This window comes from Microplitis demolitor, chromosome 7, assembly GCF_026212275.2.
Source record: "Microplitis demolitor isolate Queensland-Clemson2020A chromosome 7, iyMicDemo2.1a, whole genome shotgun sequence".
NCBI classification, from domain to species: domain Eukaryota; kingdom Metazoa; phylum Arthropoda; class Insecta; order Hymenoptera; family Braconidae; genus Microplitis; species Microplitis demolitor.
This window is the reverse complement of record NC_068551.1, coordinates 14,579,897-14,604,710: the sequence shown is the minus strand read 5'-3', so window position 1 is coordinate 14,604,710 and position 24,814 is coordinate 14,579,897. Positions and strand designations below refer to the sequence as shown.

Genomic DNA, 24,814 nt, shown 5'->3' with positions numbered 1-24,814 from the left:
CTCACGGAATTCAAGTGATCAACGACCACATTTTTGAAGAGGCTACTTCGACGGAAACCACTACAGGTGCATTATTCTTTATTAATTAATTAATTCAAGTGCTTATAAAAATAAAAGACTCTATATAATAATTAATTAATTATCAATATGCTCAATATTTTCATAAAATTAAAGGTAAATTTTTGCTCGGTAGCCTCTGCAATCATGCTACCACGTGTTTAAAAAATAAATTCAATTCAGTGCAATCTATTATAAACTCATTCAAATCAATTAAATTAAGTGATCATAAATAATATAAACTCAATAACCTCATTTATTTATGCATTGGTGTTATTAAAAATAGTAATTCAAGTGTTCAATAATTAACATCGCTCGGTAACCCCTGAATTCATGTTACTTATTCTCATGACATTTTTGCGATCAACTCAGTGTTCAAATATATTCAAATTAATTATTTGAATTATCTACTCGAGCTCTATTTTATAATTTGCATTCAATTAATTACGAATTCACGAGCTCAGACAATTGACAGTATTAATAAATTAAATCAACGATTTAATTGTGTAACCCAGTGATATTATGTGCTGTGACAAATAAAAATATTGTTATATTTTTTAATATGCGTATTTTTCCAATATCCCAACCACCAACTAGTCCTGGCATGTATTTATTTAATTATTATTACAACAAATGTCAATAAAAAATGACGATGTTTTGCATTTTAAGCATAGATCACATGTGAATTAAACATATTTTTGAGTTAGATGCATAAAAATAATATGAAATATCCTCGCAGAGAAAAACCGATGCTCGTGTTGAGGAAGTAATACAAAAAAAAAACGATTCGGCTTCGTATAAAAAACAAAAAAATGAAAAAAGAGAGGGAAAAAATTTAAGAATTATTGATAGTCTGGACTGATATACCAAGTGCTCCCACTGTCAAACAAGTCAAAGATGGACAGAACTCTGGTTTTTCTCGTGAAAAAAAATCTTAAGCTTGTTAAAACCAGAATTTTAGGTATTCTAATGGTCTAGGTTGGTAATTAAAACTTTTACTGCCGTAATTCTAATATTGTACGCATCAATATTTAATTGTTGATATGAATTGAATTTAATTAACGAAAAATATTAAACAACTATATAGATACAATGAAGCAAATCACAATTGCGCTGCTCATGAGTTTAGGCATATAATCCACCGAGCAGCTTCATTACTTAGTCGATCACAATGTTTTCGAATGAGCAAAGAGGCTTCGAAAATAGTTTCTCCGATGGCACAGACGTTCCGGATATTGATAATATATCTTGAGCCATTTTAGATATCGTTGGGAATCGTGACTGATAGTTCTTCCACCATTGTAAGATATCCTCGTTTGCAGTAGTTCTTGGTTCGTTCGAATATTGTTTCAATTCTCTTTTGGAACCGTGTAACCTTGTCGATGTTGAAGGAGCTGAATATAAGATGTTGACATCTATTGTATCTTCATCAACGTTATTACTTTCAGCCTCTTCAACTTTTAGCCCAGGAAGTAGGTTTTGGGGTTCGTATTTCTTATATATTCCCTTAAACTTCAGAAAACTCTCTTTTTTTATTTCACGGCCCCAAGATGTCAAATTGAATGTTTCTAGCTTATGCCTAGGATTTAAAATCAAATCAGAACAATAAGTCCAGTTGGTTCTGGTATAGTGCTTCAACATTTTATTTTTTGCGGCTTCGAATCCTCATACCAGTTGCTTATCTGCATTATCCCGATCAATTTTTTCATCAAGCTGTTTAGAGATCATTTCGATTCTGTACGGTAGGAGATTGAATGAAATAATAACTAACGGAAACGTTGTATATTTATCGACTCCTAGTTTTTCTGATAAATTTTTTAAATTTATCAAAAATTTATACAATTTTTCCAGAATGAACAATTCTCGAGCGCGAATTTTGTAATGACTTAATTCCGGTGTTATACTGCACAACATTATGATTGCACCTTTCAGTTTTAAAGTGGTTCCGATCATGTCGTGGGTGGAATTCCATCTAGTTGGGCAGTCTAGCGTTGGACGCAACGATTTTGGAACACCAGCAGTTTCACAGGCAGAATTGAATTTCTTGTACACAATTTTGCTCCTTCTTATTATACTGATGATCGACCGAAACTTCATCAGAGTATTTGATGAAGCTTCAGTCAGAGTGGAATTCCCATTATCTGTATCAGTATCAGTCGAATGTGATTTTTTTTTATCCACTTTCATTTTAATTCAAAAGAAAATGCTTTTCACTTTTGGATTTTGTACTTAAAATACAAAAATAATAGGAAAAAAATTTTTTCAGCTTCTGACTTTTAATTAGCTTTTAAAGGGACTTCCTACAGATTCTAGAACACCATTTATATATTTTTTACTACCACCCGTTCTCAAGTTATTGATAAGAGAGAAATTAATTAGTAACTCTGTAGTGTTTAATCGAAAATTTTATGAAAATTTGTAATAAAATTGAAGAGTTTTGAATATTTTTTTATTTATAACTAATCAATAACAACAAAATTAATTTATGAACAATGTCAACACAATATAAACAGTAATAAAAATTCAATAATATTAAATTGAAAGTACAAAACCCAACTTCAAAATAACTTAAGAACGGGTGGTAGTTAAAAATATAAAAATGGTGTCTAGAATCTGTAGGGTGTTCCCTCGAAAGCTAATTGAAAGTCAGAAGTTGAAAAAATTTTTTTCCTATAATTTTTGTGATTTAAATAAAAACTCCAAAAATAAAAAGCATTTTCTTTTGAATTAAAATGAACGTGGAGTAAAAATAAATCACATTCGTCAATTATTAGATGTTCTCAGGATTTTGTATAAAAAAAATTTTTTTCGTTAGAACCACTCCGTTTGATCACTTATTTATTTAAAAAACGAGTGGGCTACCTCAAAATGTTAAGTAAAAAAAATTTTTTTTTCTTAAAAAATTTTTTTGTTTCATACGGTACAAGTTCTACCCCCATGCTAAGAAAAACAAAAAAAAAATTTTTTCAACCCACCCTAATATATATTAGGATGTCCCAAAAAAAACAAATATTTTTTTTTTTTACCTGTTATGAGCTCAAAAGTTACTCTATATTATAAAAAAATCCTTACTAAATTTCAGCCGGATATCTTTAAAATTGAGCTATCACAAGGGGGGTTCCCTTCTCCATTTAAAATACACGTAAAAATTTTTCATTTTAGTTTTTCGTTATAAAACTATGAAAAAAATTTTTTTTTAAATTCCACTTAGTACAATTCTGTAGGAAATCAAATTCTCTACAAAAAAGTGCTGATGCATTATGTACGTCAAACAAACTGAAAGAAAGTTACGAGGCTTCAAGATCGACAAAAATTTAGCTTCCTCAGTGTTAAATTTTTTTGTATTATTTTTTATTTTTATTCTATCAAAAATTTTTTTTTTTCAAATTTTAACAAGCACGGTTTTGTAGAAAATTTAATTTCCTATAAAAAGTATCTGATCCAGAGGCACGGTCGTGTTTCGCGCCAAGTACACGTTCAAACACATATATATATATATATATATATATATATACATATGTGTGAACGTGGCAGCGCGAGTCGACCGTGTCTCTATACCGGTGTCATATGCCTGTTTAACCTCTCTCGTATTTAAATTGATTAATAATAGATAAATATAAATTATATCTGTTATTTACGTATTTCCTTATTAATCTTCCATCATTCTCTACCGATTCGATGAGAAATCTTTGAGCTTAATATTTGAGTTATCATTTTTAAATTTCTAAATTTTTGCTGGCGCCATTTTTGATAATTTTAATAAATTTATAAATCTCTAATTTTTGATGAATTGTGTATATTTTTATCAATATATATTTTAGTATGTATGTATACTTTCTTGTCTTAGCACATGAGTATACTCAATAAATTGTAAACATTTTCATCAATATATATTTTAGAATATAGGTATAATTAATTTGTTCTTAGCATTTGTTAAGCAGACTTTATTAAGGACCAGTTTTTTCAAACTGAGTTCATTTTAATCCGAGTTTGAATTCTTTTGTTTACGTAATATACGACTAATTTTTGTGTTACTTCTGATCAATCATTTATCGTAATCTTAAGTGTCTGACCTTTCCCCGATCCACCACCCTGAGCCAACATTTTTGATGATTGTTTGTTTGGTGATTATAAAATCACCTGGCGCCCAACTTTACAATTTTGACAAGATAACCAAATAGTACGTGTACTCGGACTTCACTCTGGTAGATCCTCGGTGGTGAAAAACCCGTTACAATCTATATATATATATGTAATGTAACCAGTCTTGTCATCACGATAGCGTCTACAATTCTCATCGGATCTTAAGGAAATTTTCCATAGTCATTTTATAAGCGATTATCTTGATTAAGTTCAAAGATGAGCTGAATTGGTCGATTAACTCAGAAGTTATGGCTGTTTGAAATTTTTACGATTTTTCGAAAAAATCAGTTTTCCACCGTTAAAGTTCATATAACTTTTAAACTAAAAGTCATAGACAATTTCTGTAAAAAATATCTTAAGACGCGTTTTCATTTGTTTCTCTATTCGCACTCAACTGGATAAACGGTACTATCTCTATTGCACTTGTACATTAAATAGGAACTTTGTCCAAGCTTTTCTCGTAAACAAATGGAAGTTATCAAAAAATTCAAGTGCACTTCGCTAGTTCATAGAGTAAAGCATCGGGTCTGTGTCTTTATTTTGCGTTTAGAGCTTTTATTTCAGAGAAAAGCTGGGACAAAATTATCTGAAAACCGTTCTTAAAGCTTTTTTGATGAGCTTCAATTTTTGACCTTAAACTTTATGTTTCGACTATTTCTTCCAATTATTCGATAGTCTTGAAAGTTTGGATAGAATAAAAAAATTTGGAAAAAATAGTTTTTATTCCGAATAACTCATGTATTTTTCATTATAATCTAGTTCCGTCAGTTATATTTCGTTGTAAAAGATATAATCTGTGAACCTTACAAATATTTCATGTTTTCCAAGTCTATATATATTAGGGTGCTTCGTTTCCGGCGAAAGTATTTTTTTCGTTGCTTATCAAGCAAACTATTGTTTTGTTTGCAAAAACAAAAATTCCTGCCAAGTTTGAGCTCTTAATTCTAATCCTAAGTACTTTCCATTTGATTTCAAAGATTTCCCGTTTAAAATACACGTAAATTAAATTACTTTTTTTTTCAAGTTTCCAATACTCAGCTGCGTTTCATGATATCGACGCGGTTTTGGTCACAAATCGTAGGGCATTTGTTGTTCTTCAAAAGTGCCCATAGTAACTTAGCTGTAATTCCCGCTGTTTCACTTGTGTCCGTTGTAGAAGTCATTTTTCCTATGAAATTGACCGTTATTGGCTTGCAGAACGTTAACCAATGAAAGTACACTGAAAATGTGAACGGAAATTTTGTAGAAAATTTTATTTCCTTCAAAAAAAGTCCTGTGAGTCAAGTCGCTAGAGTCCATAGTTTCTGAGTTATAGCAATTTTATTAATTTGAAAAATATAATAATAAAAAAAAAAAAATGATAAGTGCTATTTTATTTTTTAAATTATTAAAATTCCTATAACTCGAAAACTATGGGCTTTAGCGACTTGATTCATAGGGTTTTTTTTGAAGGGAATAAAATTTCCTATAAAATTTCCATTTACATGGTTGGTGTGCATTCATTGCTTTACGTTTTGCAAGCCAATAAAGGTCAATTTGATACGAAAAATGACTTTCTCAGCGGACATCAGTGAAACAGTTCGAATTACAGGTAAATTACTATAGGCACTTTTAAAGAACACCAAATGCCCTACAATTTGCGACCAAAGCCACGTCGATATCATAAAACGCAGCTGAGTATTAGAAAGTTAAAAAAAAAAGTAATTTAATTTATGCGTATTTTAAATAGGAAATCTTTGAAATCAAATGGAAAGTACTTAGGATTGGAATTAAGAGCTCAAACTTGGCAGGAATTTTTGTTTTAGCATAAAAAACAATATTTTGCTTGATGAGCAACGAAAAAAATACTTTCGCCGGAAACGAAGCACACTAATATATATACATATATATTAGTGTCATATACCTCTTTAACCTCTCTCGTATTTAAACTTATTAATATCAATATAAATATCAATTATTACTGGTATTTACCTATTAGTTTATTAATCTATCATAAATAGAATCACCGATTGCATGAAAAAACTTTGAGCTTAATATTTAATTTTTCATTTCTGAATATCTAAATATTGGTTAGCGCCGTTTTTGATAATTTTAATGAATTTATAAATCTTGAATTTTTGATGAATTATGTAAGTTTTCATCAATACATATTTTGTTACATCTGTATATTTTTATTTCTAACCCCGTTTACTCGAAACTAGTTTGTCAATCCGAGATCTTAGAAATACGCGATTAAATTAGTATTGCTCGTACTTTTATAAATGAATATATAAAAATACTAACAATATTTAAAGTGCAGATTAAAAATCTCGGATTGAAAAATTGACTTCCAAAAATTGGCATCAACCTTAGTAAAAAAGTACAAGGGTCGCCTTTGTTTAAACTGAGCGCGAGCTACTGAAAAGTCAGGAAGGTGCTGAAAATTTTCGAAAAATCTACCTTCCACTCTGGCTGCCAGATGGCATTTTTTTGCACGTTTGAAATTTTCAAAGAGAAGAACAAGTGATCTTTCTATTCTGGACAGGTCGGACAGCTGAAGCACCCAGTTTCCAAGTCTGAGTTCTGAAATTATCGTATAAACAACTTCTATGTCGATAAAGTTATTAAAAAATTACAAGAAGTTCATTTTTAGATTGGTCGATGACTTATTAAAAGATATTCTGGTCTTTTCTATACAATACTTCAATATATATATATAGAGAAAATTTTAAACTTAGAACAAAATTTATTTCTGGGTTATTTAAACAGTAATTAAAAATTACTATGTCTGGCTCTCTAATTTTAATGTAGGAGCTGAAATCGCTCTTTTGGTATCCCTGCCTGAACCCAATATAAGAAAGTAATGTAGTTGACTTTTTTATTGCATTCTACTGCATGTTGATCATAAATTATTTCATACCTGATAAGGAACGTTTGGATCCAAACAGTCAGATATGCTTGAATCCGAATTTTGGTGCGATTCAAGCGGATCTAAGCATATATGAAAAGATCTAAGCATGTCCAAGTAGATCTGAAGATGTTTTATGACATGTATGAAAAAGTTCGGGAATTCCGGCGGTGAGTCAGCAGAATTCCTAAGGAATTGATATTTGTGTCAAAATAGGACTTCCGGGTAGATTCCGGAGAAAAACTAGACATGCGATTTTATCGTAATGGATGGTGAGAATTTCAGTCAAAAAAAAATTAATATCAGCTGATCGTACATAATTGCAGAAAAAAGCAGATATCCGGTGAAAAGGTACATGGATAGCAGAAAAATTATTGTTTAGAGTAGCCGATAGGAAAATTTCGATTCAGTGTCTTACTGCTAATAATTCATCGGAATCCGAACGATCTTTAAATGAATTGACAGGTATTTAATTTATACCGATGCCCTAAAATTTCTTCTCGAACACCGGATAAATTCTAGAGGAATTCTTATAAAGCTCTGGTGAAATTATCGGCAGTAGACTGAATCGAACATTTAATTTTTCTACTTTAAGAATAAATCACTGAATATTCATGTAATTTTCCGTTATAGCAGTTGGCTGGAATTTCGCCGGTGCTTTATAAGAATTCCTCCAGAATTTATCTAGTGTTCGAAAAGAAATTTTAGCGCATCGGTATAAATTAAATACCTGTGAATGTATTTAAAGATCAATCGAATTCCGATTAATTATTTTAATAACCAGCAAGCCACTGAATCGAAAATTTCCTTTCGGCTACTCATGTACCTTTTCGCCAGATGTCACTAAGATCTTACTAGGAATCCGTTACGTGATAAAACCTTTTTTTTAATCTGGGAAATCTTACATTATTTTTCTTAACTATAGTTATGTCTGAGCAGATATAACTATATATATGCCTAAACATGCTTAGACATAAACCTCACTTGATCTCTATATCCGCTTATACATAAGCTGGACCTGGGCAGATATAAGTATATATAGATATATATGCACATATATACAGCAAGATAAAATATTTGGATATAAGCACCCATGCTAATATCCAATATATATAAAATTGGATCCAAAAATTTTTTATCTGTTATGATTTGATCGTATGTTTAAAAATTTTTAAACGAAATTAATTGTGGTTAAAAGGAAAAAAAAAATCGGTCTATCAGTTGACCTTGCAGGCCAGCCCTGCTCTTCAAGCTCGAAAATACTTTTGTATGCCTTTGTTTTCGAAAAACAACGTTTTTCAAGATTTTTTCTCCAACGATATCTCTCAAACGAATTAACTGATTGAAACGGTTAAGGTGGCAATCGACTCGTTTTATTGAGTTCTACAGCTGATCCGATTTTGAAATTGATTTATCTAGTCGTTTTTAAGAAATTTTGAAAATATTAAAAAATTTTTTTTAAATTCTTTCGACAACGGTTTTTCTTTAACGAATAAACCGATTCTGATGTTTGAGGTAATATTTGACGCGGCTTATAAAGTTTTAGAGCCCAGTTGATTTTGGAATCAATCCATCGAGCACATTACAAGTTATAGAAAAACAACATTTTTGAAAAAATGTTATTTTTGGAATATCTCTAAACGAGCCCTACCGTTCAAGCTCAATTTTTTACAACTCTTAGATATTGACAAACCGTGTCGAATGACACCATGACGATCAAAATCGGTTCATCCGTTGAAAAGTTATAGATATTTACATACATACGTGCATACACACATACCACGGTGAGCCAAAAAATCAACCAATCAAATTTATGTTTTAAAAAGGACCTATATGCCGAGAAAAAAATTCTCCCATTGGGCAATCTTTTTAGCTTAATTTTAAAAGCCGTCGGTAGCCATTTGAAATTTTACATTTATACAACATGCAAAAAATTATTTTTTATCAAAAGTATTATAACTTTTGAATCATGTGAGATAAAAATTCCTCTCTAGAATATTCTTGTAGGGCATTAAATTTCCTAAAAAAAAAAAAACCCCGAGAGTCAAATTTGTAAGTTTGGTATTTTATATATTAACAGGCCATCAAAGTCTAGTTCCGACAACTTTATCTTCTCCGTGCGAAATTTTAGTTTGGAGTACACCAATACGATTTTATATAAATTGTAAAGCACAGGTCTACAATTGGTGCCCATGAACAGAGTCCTGATTTTAGCAGATATACTCCTTATAAAGGGAAACTCGAATCGACTGATGAGATCATTATTGTGTCTCGATCGAGCATTGTTGTTTTTAATAACATTAAACTTGACAAAGCACTGATTCACGAAGGACGTAGGGTAATACCTCAATGAATCAACCCTAAAACTACGCCCATTTTTTGGGAAGTTGGATAATTTGAGTTATAGTTCAATAAACGACCTAAACTCGTTATTTGAATGAGAAATCAAAAATCACGAAGCGCAACCTCTTAATATCAATATTATGAGCTCAAACTTTACCAGAATTTTTTTTCATCATCTTTAACAATACTTTCACGGTAATTAAAGAAAAAAAAATTAGTGCTTTTTTTGACTCACCCTAATATATATATATATATATATATATATATATATATATATATGTATATATATATATATAAACCTAATGATTATTGATATAAAAAGTCATCGTGCTAGGCAGCAGCAGCGGGAGTAGTTTGGTGCTCGCCACTAGATCGCGCCCACCACTTGTAGTGTCCCTGGTAAGAACCTTATTTCTGAATTATTATATTTCCAACTTGAAGCATTTACGGGACGAGTTACCCACTATAAATTAGCAAAGTGACGATAACCCTTTTTGATAATAATATAGGGGTATCCTGTATTACTCTATGTTATTAATGTTTCATATCGATGTTTCCCTGAACAATTTTTGTCATAGTACAAAAAGAAAGTGCGTGTCAAGGAACTCAAGTATTACTTTTCTAAATATGAATTTATTTAATTGTTAAATGAACATTCTATCATTTCAAAATATAAGTTGTTACATTCTGGCTTATCTATTAATTAGACAGAATAATTTTAAATTGACCAGGTTGACGTCGTTAGGGTGTCAATAGACCCCAGGTGCGTCAGCTGTTGACCTTTCTTTATTTTATGCGAAAATGTTTTGATGACTTACCATGGTGGAGATTATGGGCCCCATAAGTTGGCCCAAATAATCTCTTTCTTACGTAGTTTCTTCTCCTCCGCCGGTGCGTACTCGTCCTTGCCGGTGGCCTTGAAATAGGCCTCAGAATAATACCCGTAACGAGGGTCGTGGAAAGGGATGCTCCCACTAGGCGGACGGACGGATGGAACGTCCACTGGAATCAACTGCCAACCCTCACTGATACCAGTCCAGAAGACTGTGTTCTCCCTTGATGCTTCCTCTGGACAAGACGAGCCTGGAGGGCCCGGTTCCTCCTTAAGGGCGAGTGACTCCAGCTGCTGAATAATACCACCAAAACCCGACGGGTCACAAACTTCGCTCGACGCGATACCAGAACTTGGTAACTTATTAACCGGGCTTGGAATGATCAACGTTACCGGATCGAGGAGGACTTCCTCGGCAACGATCTCTAGGCGGGAACGTTGGTGAACTGAACGACCGAGATCCTCGTGGATCGTTCGAATGATCCGGCGGAACTGGGCCTTTTTGCCTGACCTTCGGCTTCTCGGCATAAATTTTTGGGATGCGGAAGGGAAGTGCTTAGGCGGCCGGTATCAGCGCCCAAAACAGATGAGAGTATTAGGCTGCCGGTAGCAGCGCCCAATATGAGGTATGAGATTATTAGGCTGCCGGTGACAGCGCCCAAAGTTTAAAATAAGGAGTGCGCATTTGGTAAAGTACGGATATATATTTTTGCCTTAAAGTCCGAATGACAGGATCAAGCCAGCAGTTTTATGTAGAGTTCTTAGCTCTTCTAGATCTTGTGATCGACTGCCTTGATTCTGTCTCTCCTTGGTATTATACATTATCAAAAGTGCTAACGTTGCATCTCAGGTTTCCTATGAGAGAATCGTCGTGGCCCGGGTCTCATGCGTCGTCATCTGTTTAGACTATCCGCGAGCCACGGCGACTTTCTTATCGCAAGAGATTTCCGTTACATTGTTGGTGATGAATAAAATAATATCGCCAACAACGTAACGATTTATTAATTTATTATTTAATTATAATTCTAAGAAGTGTCGAACCGTTTATTCGCCCACCGTGGCGAATAAATAATTCGAGACTTCAAAAAAAAAATTTCCAAAAAAAATTTTATTTAAATTTAATTAGAGCCAGAACGTAACAAAGTTTATTTTTTATTAATAACTCGTTTTCTAAGGCTCACTAATACATTTAATTGCTACTTCACGCGCAATTATATTTACTGAATATTTCATAGTTTCTAACAATTTGTTTTGTTGGTGGATTATAAAATATTTAGTTAAAACATAAAATTTAGTTGTCAGAAGAAAATTTTTTTCTCAGTGCATTCCTATATTTATACTTGCTACAACCCCTCTCGGAGCCTGGTTTTAAAAAAAGTCTAGGCAACGGTGGTTTTCGGAATTTATCGAGATTATTTTTCTCCAAGATCAAGTACGTTAGTCTTTCGAAAAATTTTTATTAATGGTGTGTGCTGTAGTGTGTGAGCATTAATAAAAAATAGTCTCTCCTTCACTCAGTTCGTTATTATTTTGCACATTCATAACAGTATCAATCTATTATTTTTAAAAATATCAATACCACTGAGTAAATAATGATTTTGTATTTTCTTATTCCATTTATTTTTAACTTCCCGCTAGGAAAATGCTTAATTTCCAAAACTTCAGGAAGTTATTGGTTCCGACCCGATTTTTGAAAACCGAATTTTTATCAGATGTTGACGTTTTAGGGTCCTAGAAAGCTATTCTGACTATTTTCAGAAGGATGTCCGAGTGTGTGTTTGTGTGTGCGTGTGTGTGTGCGTGTGTGTATGTGTATGACCGGTCTATAACTTCTTAATTAATGAACCGATTTGAATGGTTCTTGCGGTAATCGAAAGATCTTGTTGGCCATCAACTTTTCTGAAAATTTCAGATCGTTTGATCACGTAGACTCGAAAATATTTTCGAATTACGAAAACAAAAAATTTTTTTTTTTAGTTTTTCATTGATTTTTCAAAAACAAGTCGAACGATCGACTCCAAAATCTACTAAGCTCTAGAACTTAATAAAACACGTCGATTGCCACCTTAGCTATCTCAATCGGTTAATTTGTTCGAAAGATATCGCGGGAGAAAGAAATGGTAAAAAATGGTTTTATTCGATTATCTTTGAACTGAGCCATCCGATCAATTTCAAAATCTGTTTAGCTTTAGAGCTTAATAAAACGTGTTGATTGCCGTCTCAACCATCAAAATCGGTTTACGATAAAAACCGGAGTAAATTGTAATTTTTTAAATTTTTCGACGCCAGTATTTATTGAACCAATCACTCTATTGTAATGTTCAATGCGGCGATTAATGTGTTTTATTGAGTTCTATAGCTGATTAGATTTAGAAATAAATGATGAGAGTAATAGTACGTGTACGGCACGTTGTATGTTTTGGAGTATCTGTGTGATGAAGCGTGAAGTCAACGAGGAAGGTTTAACTAAGTCGCGGATAGTGGCCAAGATAATGTGTTTACCGACCAGTGAGGACGACTAGGCCCAAGTCTAGCCCTCGGGGTTGACGTGGTGATCGCGGAGGAGTGACTAAGATGTCGCCACCCCTTCGTGTTGGTATCCGTAGTTAGCTGGAGTACGTTTATGTTTATTTAAGGATGGCAAGCCTCGTTTGCAGTGTTCGAGGAAGCCAAAAATTCGCTAAGTTCGGATACCACGAAGATTGACATTATGGTGTAACGGGGTAAATTGAGTTTCATTATCAACCGAAATCGTGATTTTTCACGGTCGGTCAATTACCCTATCTGCAACCCCAAAGGAGCATTTAATTAAGTTTTTCGACTTGTTGCCGGGCACGCTAAGTGAAAATGCTAGCACGCAAGGCCCAATCATAATTTCAGAGAGGAGGAGTTTTCTGATCACGGCCGAAAATTATCGAGCAAAATTAATAAAATTGCAAGACAGGAGCGTCGGCAGGACCGAGTAACCACCCAGACGGACATACACGGAGAGCCAATAGGACTGGGCAACCATGAAGACAAGACTTGTTACCGGAACGATCGGACCTAAGGTAGAAGCCAACAACATAGACGCCATTATCAGACGCTGTTAATTATATCAGGTAAATTTATTTAATTGTGACTTGGTTAATTATTGTGGAACCAAGCCATAAAAGAAAATCCAATTGTTACAAGATATCAGGCAGATAGCTGGTACCTTTTATTATTAAGAACTGATTGTGTCTCAATAGCAGGTTGAAGGAGAGTTCGAGTATTTGGTGAAGACGAGAATTTGATCCGAGAGATTTAACACGAGGAGGAAAATTCGAGACAACCCGGTTAGCCCCGGCATACACGGTCGAGAACCTAATACACGAACAAGAGAGAACAAGACACGGATGAAGACAACTAATACAGAACGAGCGATGGAAAAGAAATCAACATAAATCGTAATAGGTATTTGTAATATATTCCAGGCAGGGAGCTTGAATATTTGTTAATTAAGATACATAGTTTAACGTCGTGTCTGCGGAGTATTGTCGTCTCAAGAAACGTGTAATAAAATAATTGAAAAGCCGGACTCAACAATAATTAGCTTTGATAATTCCAGGCAGGTTGTTCGCCGGAAAATTCATCTGGAATTTTCCAGGCTGGTCGTGTAAAGCATTGCCGGAAAATCATTTGCGTTCTAATCAAAATTATCGAGTCATTAATATTAAGATACAATTAATTATAAGTAAATTACATTAATAAATCAAATGAAATCAATAAATAATTCATAAACGTTAATTGTGTCGTGAAGTGAAATGTTAAAAATAAATGTTCGAGTTTTGAGTAATGGGATACAGAGGTTGTGATAAATTGTCAAGCGGTCACATAAAAAAATCATAAAACCGGCTTAACAAAATTGTTGATAGAGGAAAGGTTAACGTTTATAAGAAATTAGTTGTTGTTAAATTTATTAAGTGATTTTAAAATAGTAAATAATTATATGGAAATTAAATTTATATAAAGAAATAGAGGTAATGGAATTTTATATTGGTAAAAAGTGTGCGTGAGTGTAAATATGATTAATATGGAATTCGGTAAAAATTGAATAGGTGTAAAATCACGTAGAGGGTCCAGAGGACCACGTGAAATAATTATAAGGGTTTTATCACGTAGAAGGTCAAGGTGATCGCAGGAATTAGTTGTGAAAGCCGCGTAGAGGTTGCAGAGGACCACGCGAGAGTAACATAAGGTTTTAGTCACGTAGATGGTCGTGTTGACCACGTGGAGATATAGGTTAAGAAAGTCGTGTGTGTGTAGAATAGTCCAGGGGACTCAGAGTGAGTGTGTGTAATATAGCCAAAGGTAGTTGGCTTCATTAAGGCTTAATTAATTATTGTTTATAAATCGTCAAAGATAGTGACGTTAGTTTATAAGTGATAAAAGGTTTATAAGAGTTAATAACATTATAAGGTCATAAGGTTTATTTGATAAAAGGTTTATAAGGTTAAATAAATAAAGGTTAAAATTGTGAAAAGTGAAATGAATAAATTAATCATAAATTATCTTTCTTATCCTTCTCTTACAAATTAATTTTTTAGAACGACCCTAATGATCTAAGATCCGGCTCTGGAAAGCTGTCATCACTTCCAGTGGCGCTCTTGATAAGGACGACCAGAGTAACAGCATAGCCCTGTTATATTGGGAAGATCCGTGAGTCCACGGCTTATATGTGGTGGGAGAAGAATGGATGGAGAAGTGAGAATGTGAGAGTGACTGGGAAGGGGTAGAGCGTGCGAGTGAATAGAGTGGGAGATTGGAGAAAAGTAGTTGTGTGAATACCGTGGAGTAAGTGAGTTGAGATTCGGAGTCACTCGAGTAGGAGTGGACCCAGTAGCCGGTCCACGAAAAAAGTAATCGGTTTCGGAGCTTGAAGAGCCCAAAAATTTTGAACTATTTCGTTTTCGACGTCTCTTAGCTCGAAAACAGCAAGATGCTTGGGGTTGGCTCTGAGAGTTAAGCGTTTTTTAGAATTTGCTTTTCTATTTTTTAACATATATTGAAATTTATTTAAAATAAAAAGTAAATAAATAAATTGCACAACTCAATTGTGAAGCAGTAAGATGTACTCTAATAACGCTTACTTGATCCCAGCTGATTCATTCAAGAAAAAATCTGTCTATTGGTTGACCCTGCAGGCCAGCCCCAAATTTTCCCGCTGTGTTCAAGCTTTTTAAGTTCAGAAACATTGCTGTGAATACGGCTTCGATCTCTTCGAGCTCGAAAATACTTCTATATGCCTTTGTATTCGAAAAAAACGTTTTTTACCATTTTTTTTTTTTTTTCAACAATATCTCTCGAACAAATAAACCGATCAAGGTGGTTAAGGTGGCAATCGATGCTTTTTATTGAGTTCTAGAACTACTTAGATTTTGGAATCGATCGATCGAGCCATTTCTAAAACATTTTAAGAAAACTGAAAAAATTTTTTTTTTGTTTTCTTCTATATCTTAGAGTTTATTTGATCAATCAATCTGAAATTTTCAGAAAAGTTGACGGCTAACAAACTCTTTCGATTGCCACCTCAACCATCTCAATCGGTCAATTCATTAAAAAGATATAAAGAGTTTACATCCACACACACACACACACACACATCTAAAAATAGTCAGAATAGCTTCCTAGGACCTCAAAACGTCGACATCTGATGAAAACTTGATTTTCGAAAATCGGGGAGACACCAATAACTTCCCGAATTTTTGAAAATTAATAATTTTCTTAGCGGGAAGTTATAAACTTGAGCTCGACAACAGCGGGAAGTTTCGGGGCTGGCCCGCAGCGTCAACCGGTTTCTAAATTTTTTATTTTATTTATATGTTTTAATAGTAAATAGTAAATTTTTTTATTCTATTTTTTTTTTTTAGTGAAGGTGATGGGGAAAAAAAGAAAAGCGCCAAGTAGAGTGGTTCGAAGATAAAAGAAAATAAAACGGTCACAAATACAGTAATTACAATCCCTTTATTTGTCGTGTTTGCAATGTCTTTTAGTCGTTATCTCTATCTCATTCACTGTATTTTATACCAACTGGTAGTCCGGATACATTGCGGTCCTCGCTTGGTAGCGGCGCGTCGTTGTACAGAAGTTAATAAAATCCGAGCAGCCACATCGTTGTGCTGGGAGGGGGTGGGGGGGGGGGGGGGGTAGTTTATTTAACTGAACGTATAGCCGCTTCGTGCCATGACTCTCTTTTTCATTTTATTTTTTCTCTGAATTTATCTACTTTACTCACACTCTCATTCCCTCACTCATTGGTTACGTGTGCTGGCTATCTTTAGTTCATTTATCTCATAAAAGTAAGCGTCTCTTTCGAGTTTCCTGTCTTTATCTATACGAGAAGGCAGACACAACAATACAATAGCACTGCCTCAGGGGCCAATAAAACGAGACGCTATGCTATACGCGTGACTGGACCTGACTTTGTCAAAAAAAAAAAAAAATCAAACTAAAGGTTATTTTGCTTTTATATGTTATTATAATATCATTAAATAAAAATTTTTAATAATATTACTAGTGGTAACTGTAATTTAAATCAGTTTATTATTATTAATCATATCTAGTAACTACATCATACATTTTATAAATAATTAATTAATGTAACGAGACTGAAGTCTGCCTCTTTTTTACAGGAGACCGTTTCCTAGCCTTTTTGGGCATACACGCGCACATTTTATGGATATCATAAAAAAAAATAATTTTCGTATTAATTAATTCAAAGAACTCTAAAAATGGGTTGGCCTTGTTGGTCAGCCCCAAATCTCCTCAGTGTCTTCAAACATTAAATATAGTTAAGAAATTTATGTATGTGCATGTATATATACACGGAGAAAATGTTGGCTCGAAACCTACCAATTTTTATTATGCTGTCGACCAAACTTGAAACAGGAAGTGAAGTATTTAAAAAGTTATTATGCTCATACGAAAAATAATTATACTGTATCACAATACTACGCGCGAGAACCTTATCGATAAGCTTCAATAACAATTACTTTCATACATTATATGAATTGTGATGCGGCATAGTAATTTTTTAACTTCTCGCTAAGAAAATTAAAAGTTTTCAAGAATTCGGGAAGTTATTGGTTTCAGTCCGATTTTCGAAAATCGAATTTCTATCAGATTTTGACGTTTTGAGGTTCTAGGAAGCTATCCTGACTAATATCATATATAACCCGGTTCGTTCAAAAGTTGTGGGTTTTTATATTTTTTTAAATTGAAAAAAAAAAAAAAATCGCTTATTGTCAATTTTTCCCCAAATAACTTTTGAATAAAAAGCGATAGCTTATTTCTATTAAATTTATCTGAAATCTTATGAAATTAGCTTTATAATTTTCGTTCTTTTACTAACCATTTCATTATTTTTTTTAAACAGATTAATGACTGAAAATTTTTGAAAAAAAATTTTTATACGTCTTCAACTCTCAATATCTTCTGAATGATGCATTGCAGGATAATACCATTGATTGCATCCTGTAGCTTATAAAATAAGCTTCAAATTACATTGGTGTAACGTGATTTTAAAATGTATCGTTCATTCATAATTGCGTTTAAAAGCAACTATATGATTTGGTAAGAAAATATTAAGCCTTGTGGCCACTATAGCTCCAACAATTCTGAAGGAATCTATAAGTAAAACGATACACATATTGTTTGGTTCGATATAGCTTAATCAAGTTAAAAAATGTGCCAAATCAATTTGTTACTTATGACGACATAGGTGTTTGAAATTTCACAAATTTAGAAAAAAAATTATCATCTGCTGTTTTATCTGTTATAAATAACTTGAAACCAAAGCTTATAGTAGATTATCATTCGAAAGATTTTAAAGCTTTTGTTATTAGCTTTTAACTCTATTACTCAACTTGCCATTTAGACGGTTTCTTTATATATTTTTATAGCATCGAAATTTACACGAAATGATATAAAGACACTTATAAAAATTTGTTATCAATTAACTTTTATTGGAAAACTTGAAAATTAATAAATAAATGATGCACTGAGAAACAAATGTTCTTCTGATAACTAAATTTTAGTTATGACAACAAAATGATTTGATTGCCCATTGCCAATCACATATTTGGTTGTTTTAACGAAATATTTTATAATCCACCAACTAAACAAGTTATAAGAAACTACAAAATATTTAGTGAAGATAATTACGCGTTAAGTAGCAAGCATAAAATCAAATTGATTACCTGTAGAGCTTATAAAGTAGTCATGATTAAATTTATTAGTAAGCCTTGGGGAATGAGTTATTCATAATAATTGAATATTATTTTGAAATGACCAAATATTTATTTAACAATTGAATAAATGCATGTTTAGAAAAATAATTTCTTTTCTTGACACGTACTTTTTTTGTACTATGATAAAAATTATTCAGGGAAACATTAATTTCATAGTGTAATACAGGATATCCCTATGTTACTATCAACAAAAGGGTTATTGTCACTCTGCTAATTTACAGCGGACAACTAGTCTCATATATGCTTTAAGTTGGGAACATAATAATTCTGAAATAAGTTTTTTACTAGGGACACTACGAGTGGTGGGCGCGATCTACACGAAGAGAAATGAAGCTCAACATAAATGAAAAAATACTGTCTTATTATCAATTTCTATTAGATCTTTTTAAAAAATCATAAATTACGGTAATTTTTATGAAAAATTGGTAGAAAGTAAAAGATACGCAAAAAAAATTATAGAATATCATAATGATTTGTGAAGTCTTTGGATTTTTATAACCAACAAATATAAAAAATAGTAGGCTATGAAAGTAATATCAAAATGAATCTTGAAATTTCATAAATTGGGAGTAAATATTTGATAAATGATCGCTATTATTTGAAATGTAAATAAAAATTATTATGTGTTTCATATTATAGTTTTTCAACGATGGAATTATAAATTTTTCATAATTTCGTATCAAAAATTAAAGTCAGCACAAAAATATATTCATTTTAAACAGTATTAAATTCGAAATAAATTCATAAAAGATCAAACTCCTTTATAAAATTTTTTATACAAAAAAATGGTATTTTTGTTGTATATGATATAAATTTGATAATTTTTGATCACACAAAAATTAATAAGAACCAAAAATAATAATTACTACAATAGAATAACAAAATCTACAGATTTTGTGACGACATTTATATTTACTTAAATTTTTATTGTTGTTGTCTAGGCATAAATTCTCAAACATTGATACGATTCGAAAATAGTAAAGCTAGCATAATAAAAATTCTTGAAATTTTAAATTATAGTTTTGTCAGTTGATAATTCTCATTACATGGTCAGTATAAATTCTACTTTATCAGTAATGCAAAATTTCTCTTGCCAACATAATAAAACTTGTAGAATTTAAACTGATACTTACTCACTTGAGAAAGAACACTTATAGGATATCATTAAAGTTTAAAAAATTAATAACAGTCCAGGAAAAAATGATCAGACCTGATCAGACATGAAAAATGACAGGCATATTCAGGTCTGATCAGGTATGTTCATGCCTGTTCATGCCCCTCCGGGTAAAAAAAATATAGATAAAAAATTTCCCTATCTAATTATGTAGAGTTATTTATAACTATATACAATAATATATAATTATTGCTATAAAAATAAAAAAAAAAAAAATAAAAAATTCGAGCGTGTGCAGGATTTAAAATTTGAACCACGCGCTTGAAAGTTTAACCCACTCCTTGTTGACCGAAGAGATTGACTTGAAAAGTACTTTTCGTATGAACTTTAAGTAATAAAAATCTTATACGTGATAGATACTTGGTCAACAAAATTTTGTGTTTAATTTGTTAATTATTGATTTATCGTTATATGAAATTATATATGATTGTAATTACGTTAGTTATACATAATTATAACTAAGATAGTTATATTTAATTATAACTAAGATTTTGAATTTAATCCCATATATCAGGCTGGATTACACATGAACAGGCATGGACAGGTATGATCAGACCTGAGCGTATTTAACGCTTCAGACATGAACAGGCACGAACAGCCATGGTCAGGTCTGATCATTTTTTCACGGAAGTCTTTACACCCATTTAATAAAATTTCATCAAAATAGAGCAATTTATAATTTCTCGAGAATAATTTTTATTTGTCTTTCAGTAATTTTACAACAGTGCTTAAACAAAATAATCATTTGTTCTGAATGTTCGGATTTTGGTTATTTTCCTGGTCATTACTCCGCAGGACTTCATTCAAGAAGCATCTACTTTATTTAGCAAGTGTCAATTATTGACTTGAGCTTTATGGGGTTGTGTAATTGTGAAAATCTTCAATTTTATTGATTTTCATATAATTATGCTTATGAGATTTCTTTGTACAACTATTTGTATGTTGGATAATAAATTATACACTTTCGAATAAGTATATATTATATTTTTTTGTAGTAATAAAATAAAAAAATATTTGATGTATTATTGCATATAATAATTCCCCATGGAAATAAAATACATAAAAAATATATTTCATGATGTATGTGAAATATATGGGGCATATAAATGAAATATAAAAAACATATAATTAGAATATACGTGAAATGTACATGCATATGGATCAATTCTCCTCTTTATTGGATAGAATTTTTCCGATGTTTATTTAAAACTTTGTACAACGTTTCGTCAGATTCGTGACTTCCTTAGGTACTACAATTAAAACATATACATTATACATACATATATGTCACATATATTTTATATATTTAATAATTATATTACAAATACATAACTTTCGATCGTTTTTCGTAAATGAAAAATACTTTTCTTATATAGTCAAAATGTACATCACACCCGATGAAAAAAGATTTTATACAATTGTATAAAATTATATATCAATTGGATAAAGAAATGGCCCGATCTATTTGTATACAATCGTACATAATTATATCTTATTTGTATATAAATTGTATATAATCACATAATGTTTTTGAATATATTATATATAATTATATACAATTCTATATAATTGTATACAAATATATACATTTGTATATAATTTTATTTTTTTTTCGCACTTATATGGAATTATAAACGATTGTATATGATTCTATATAATTATATAAAAATTTTATATAATTATGCATCACCTTTATCCAATTGTGTATAATTCATATATAACTGTTTACAGTGTTACGTCCAGCTAAATGCTGAACATTAGATTTTATTTATAGATTTATTTTTTTTATTCTCATTCTTTTTTCTCTAATTAAAAATTATGCGGTGACCAGATTTCATTTTATTCTTTTTTTTTTCATTATTTTTAGAGCGATAAGACATGAAGTAGTTTCTAAGAATGCTTTTAAAATGTTTAGACTTGTTTGCATTGACATTTGTTGATCCGGGAAAAAAGATTAAGATCTGACCAGATATAACTATATCTGATCAGATCAAATTATATCTTGGCAGATCTATTTATATCTGATCAGACCTAATATTTAGATATGATCAGATCTCATTGTATCTGGCCAACCACCGTTTATATCCGGTCAGATCTAATCAGATATAATTAGATCTAGGCTAGATACAATGTCAGACATGATTATATCTAGTCAGATCTCTGGATATCTCGTAAGATCTGATCAGATATAACTACGTCTGAACTAAATACAGCATTTGACACAATCAGATCGTATTATATTTGCTCAGATATAATTATGTATACATTGTATTATTGTTGAAAATTGTTCATATCATAAATTCATTCATTCATACTGATCATCAGACGCGAGTCTAGTGCTGGTGATAGTACAATAAAATTCTCATTGTCGAAAGATAGACTCGAGTCACTGAGTGCTATCTCTGTCAATACCGGTGTATGTTCTGACGTATACCAATAACTTGGTGAATCCAACTTGGTTGGATCTTGTTGCACCTGCGAAGAAGCAAATGCACGAGGTTCATGTTATTAAGGAGAAGTCGAAACTACTGTTCCGAAATCATCTCCAAGGAGTTACCTCTGTCGCCAGAGTCTACGAGAATCGTCAGCAGATCGTAGTAGCATAAATTAATTCGGGCGTATAAGATACTGCGTATTGTAAGTTTTTAAATTATTTATGCGTATACTGTTGGCTTAGCGAGAGTAAATATTTCTAACTATTTCTTTATTTCTTTCTATCTATGTAATGGTATGGGTTATGATTTATTTCCTGCATTGTAATTTTTACAAAACGGACAAAAATTATAACAATTCAGGAGAGAGATCACGGGACAAAATCTTGAGCGAGAATGTATGCACCAAGCGGAAAGACTTGGATAAGGAATAATATTACTAAAATATATCCAGGAAATAAATAAACAAATATTGGCTACCACTAGATTCCTATTACTAAATTATTCAATCCAAATATATTTAGAACTCAACAAATTATTACAATATCCAAATATTGTTTACTATTATTAATTAGTTATAATAAATTTTTATTAAATGAAAATATGCTCATAGAAGCCAAATAATAATAATAATCAATTAAATTATTTCAGGGAATTACTTACTGGCGAATTCAAATTTACTCAATATAATTAATATAAATTGAACATTACTGAAGATTTTGGTCTTTTTCTTTATTTTATATTATTTACTCTGGGGAGAGAAAAACGCGGGTACTCAATATGAATTTGGCAACACTGGGTTGCATATCATTAAGTTATAAAATAAATTTTACCCAGAGAAATAATATTTCAAATACTCAAATATTAGGTGTACAAAAAAGTTCTACCCGTTTTTCAAAGATGGAGTTATCTAACAGCTATTTATAGGTTAGCTATGAATACGTATATGTACATGCACAGCTGTTTGTACTCTTTAAATTCATCAAACTTTTAATATATTAATCTTCGATATATATATTTTTTTATTAAGTTAAAAATGGAAGTAAGTTATAACGTAAACCGTAATTAATATCCGCGACGGAGACGCGGAATAACCGGTAAACCGAATGCGGTCACCCACGTGTGAAAATAAAAATCATAAATAATAATAAATAAATGATTTTAAATGTTTCCTCCAAATTAAAATAAATAATAAGTTATAAACAATAATTAAATTATAAATGATGAACTCTTGGAGTGCCTGAACCAGCTCCTCAGGCTGGGTTAGTGCACGCAGGCGCCAGACCGTTTATCCCAAAACGGACAAAATTAAATTCAGGGGGAAAATCTGCGAGGAAAATCCGAGCAAGTGACACACGACAAAGCGGACAAACAATTGGGGAAAATAAAATAAAATGAATAATAATAAGAAAAAAAGAAAAATAGTAAATATATAATAAATAATTATATTACCAAATAATAAATAAATCAGAAAAATTAAATAAAGCAATAGGGAAAAGATCCAGGAAAATAAATATTAAATTTTCCCCGACAGCTGTTGGTTTCCGTATTTTAATTGAAACAGTACTCAATATAATTAATAATACTTTACAATAAATAATTTTTGTTAATTTTATTATTCAATAGAAAAAAAAAACCAATTATTTTACTTAAATTTTTCCAGACAAAAAAAAATAAAAATAAAAATAATAATAATCCTACTTAGTTTTATCTCTCAACACGCTTGAGAGAGAGAAAGACACGGAAGTTACTCACTCACACTCAAAAAAAAGAAATGAATTCCTCTATATGAAACAAATTTATAAATTTTTAAATAAAAATATCACTAATAATTTTTATGACCGCTGGGGTACCAGATAATCAGAATAAAATAATACAATGCTATGCAATTATGTTAAATAATAATAAACGTAAATAATAATTGATAATCTTATACAAATATTCTAAATAAAATAGAAAAATAATAATTATATTAACTCGGGAATTTTTCATCCGAGTGCTGACATCAGTGCTTGAGGAATGTATAAGTACTGCGTGTATTGTACAGCTATATACACTACCAATATGTATATATATATGTATGTACCGGCAACGTTTCACGACGTTGCATACGCTTTATCAATATATATATATATTTTTACCAAATATTTTCACTAACATACGGAATAATATTTAATGATACTTAATAATAATTCTATCATGTATCATTCGATAAATAATTAATAAATACAGATAAATAATTTTCTCCGCGGCGACCAACAACTACCGGGGGAGGTTACCAAATGAAAAATATTATCTAGCGAAATAAATACAAAGTACTTACTCAAAAACAACAAATGATCAGCAAAATAATAATGAATTTTATAATAATGAAATACTATTCTTATTAATTCACCCAGTGAACTAATTTATTTTTAACAATAAAAAAAAACTTTATGGCTTAGCGACAAAAGAAAATGCACGTCCGTCCACAATGCGTCTCCGTATCTTTCTAACTTAATTGTCTCAACCTCCACCTGTTGGTCGTCGCACACATGACACTACACATGTCCCCTTTAATTTTTATTATAATTACATTTGTCAGCCCTGGGCCCTACTTAAATTAAAAATATAAATATAAAACATAAATTCACAGACAACTGAATGATACATAATTAATTAATTAAATATATGAAC

General features: G+C 31.4%; 1 long non-coding RNA gene across 1 annotated transcript in view; it reads right to left on the bottom strand.

Moving 5' to 3' along the window:
* The window catches only part of LOC106693676 (uncharacterized), a 75,944-nt gene extending 51,334 nt beyond the window's left edge, over positions 1-24,610 (bottom strand). The window contains exon 1 of the long non-coding RNA XR_008403947.1: positions 24,462-24,610. This is a non-coding gene — a long non-coding RNA (uncharacterized LOC106693676). The remainder of the gene's footprint in view (positions 1-24,461) is intronic.
* Positions 24,611-24,814: the final 204 nt, after the last annotated feature.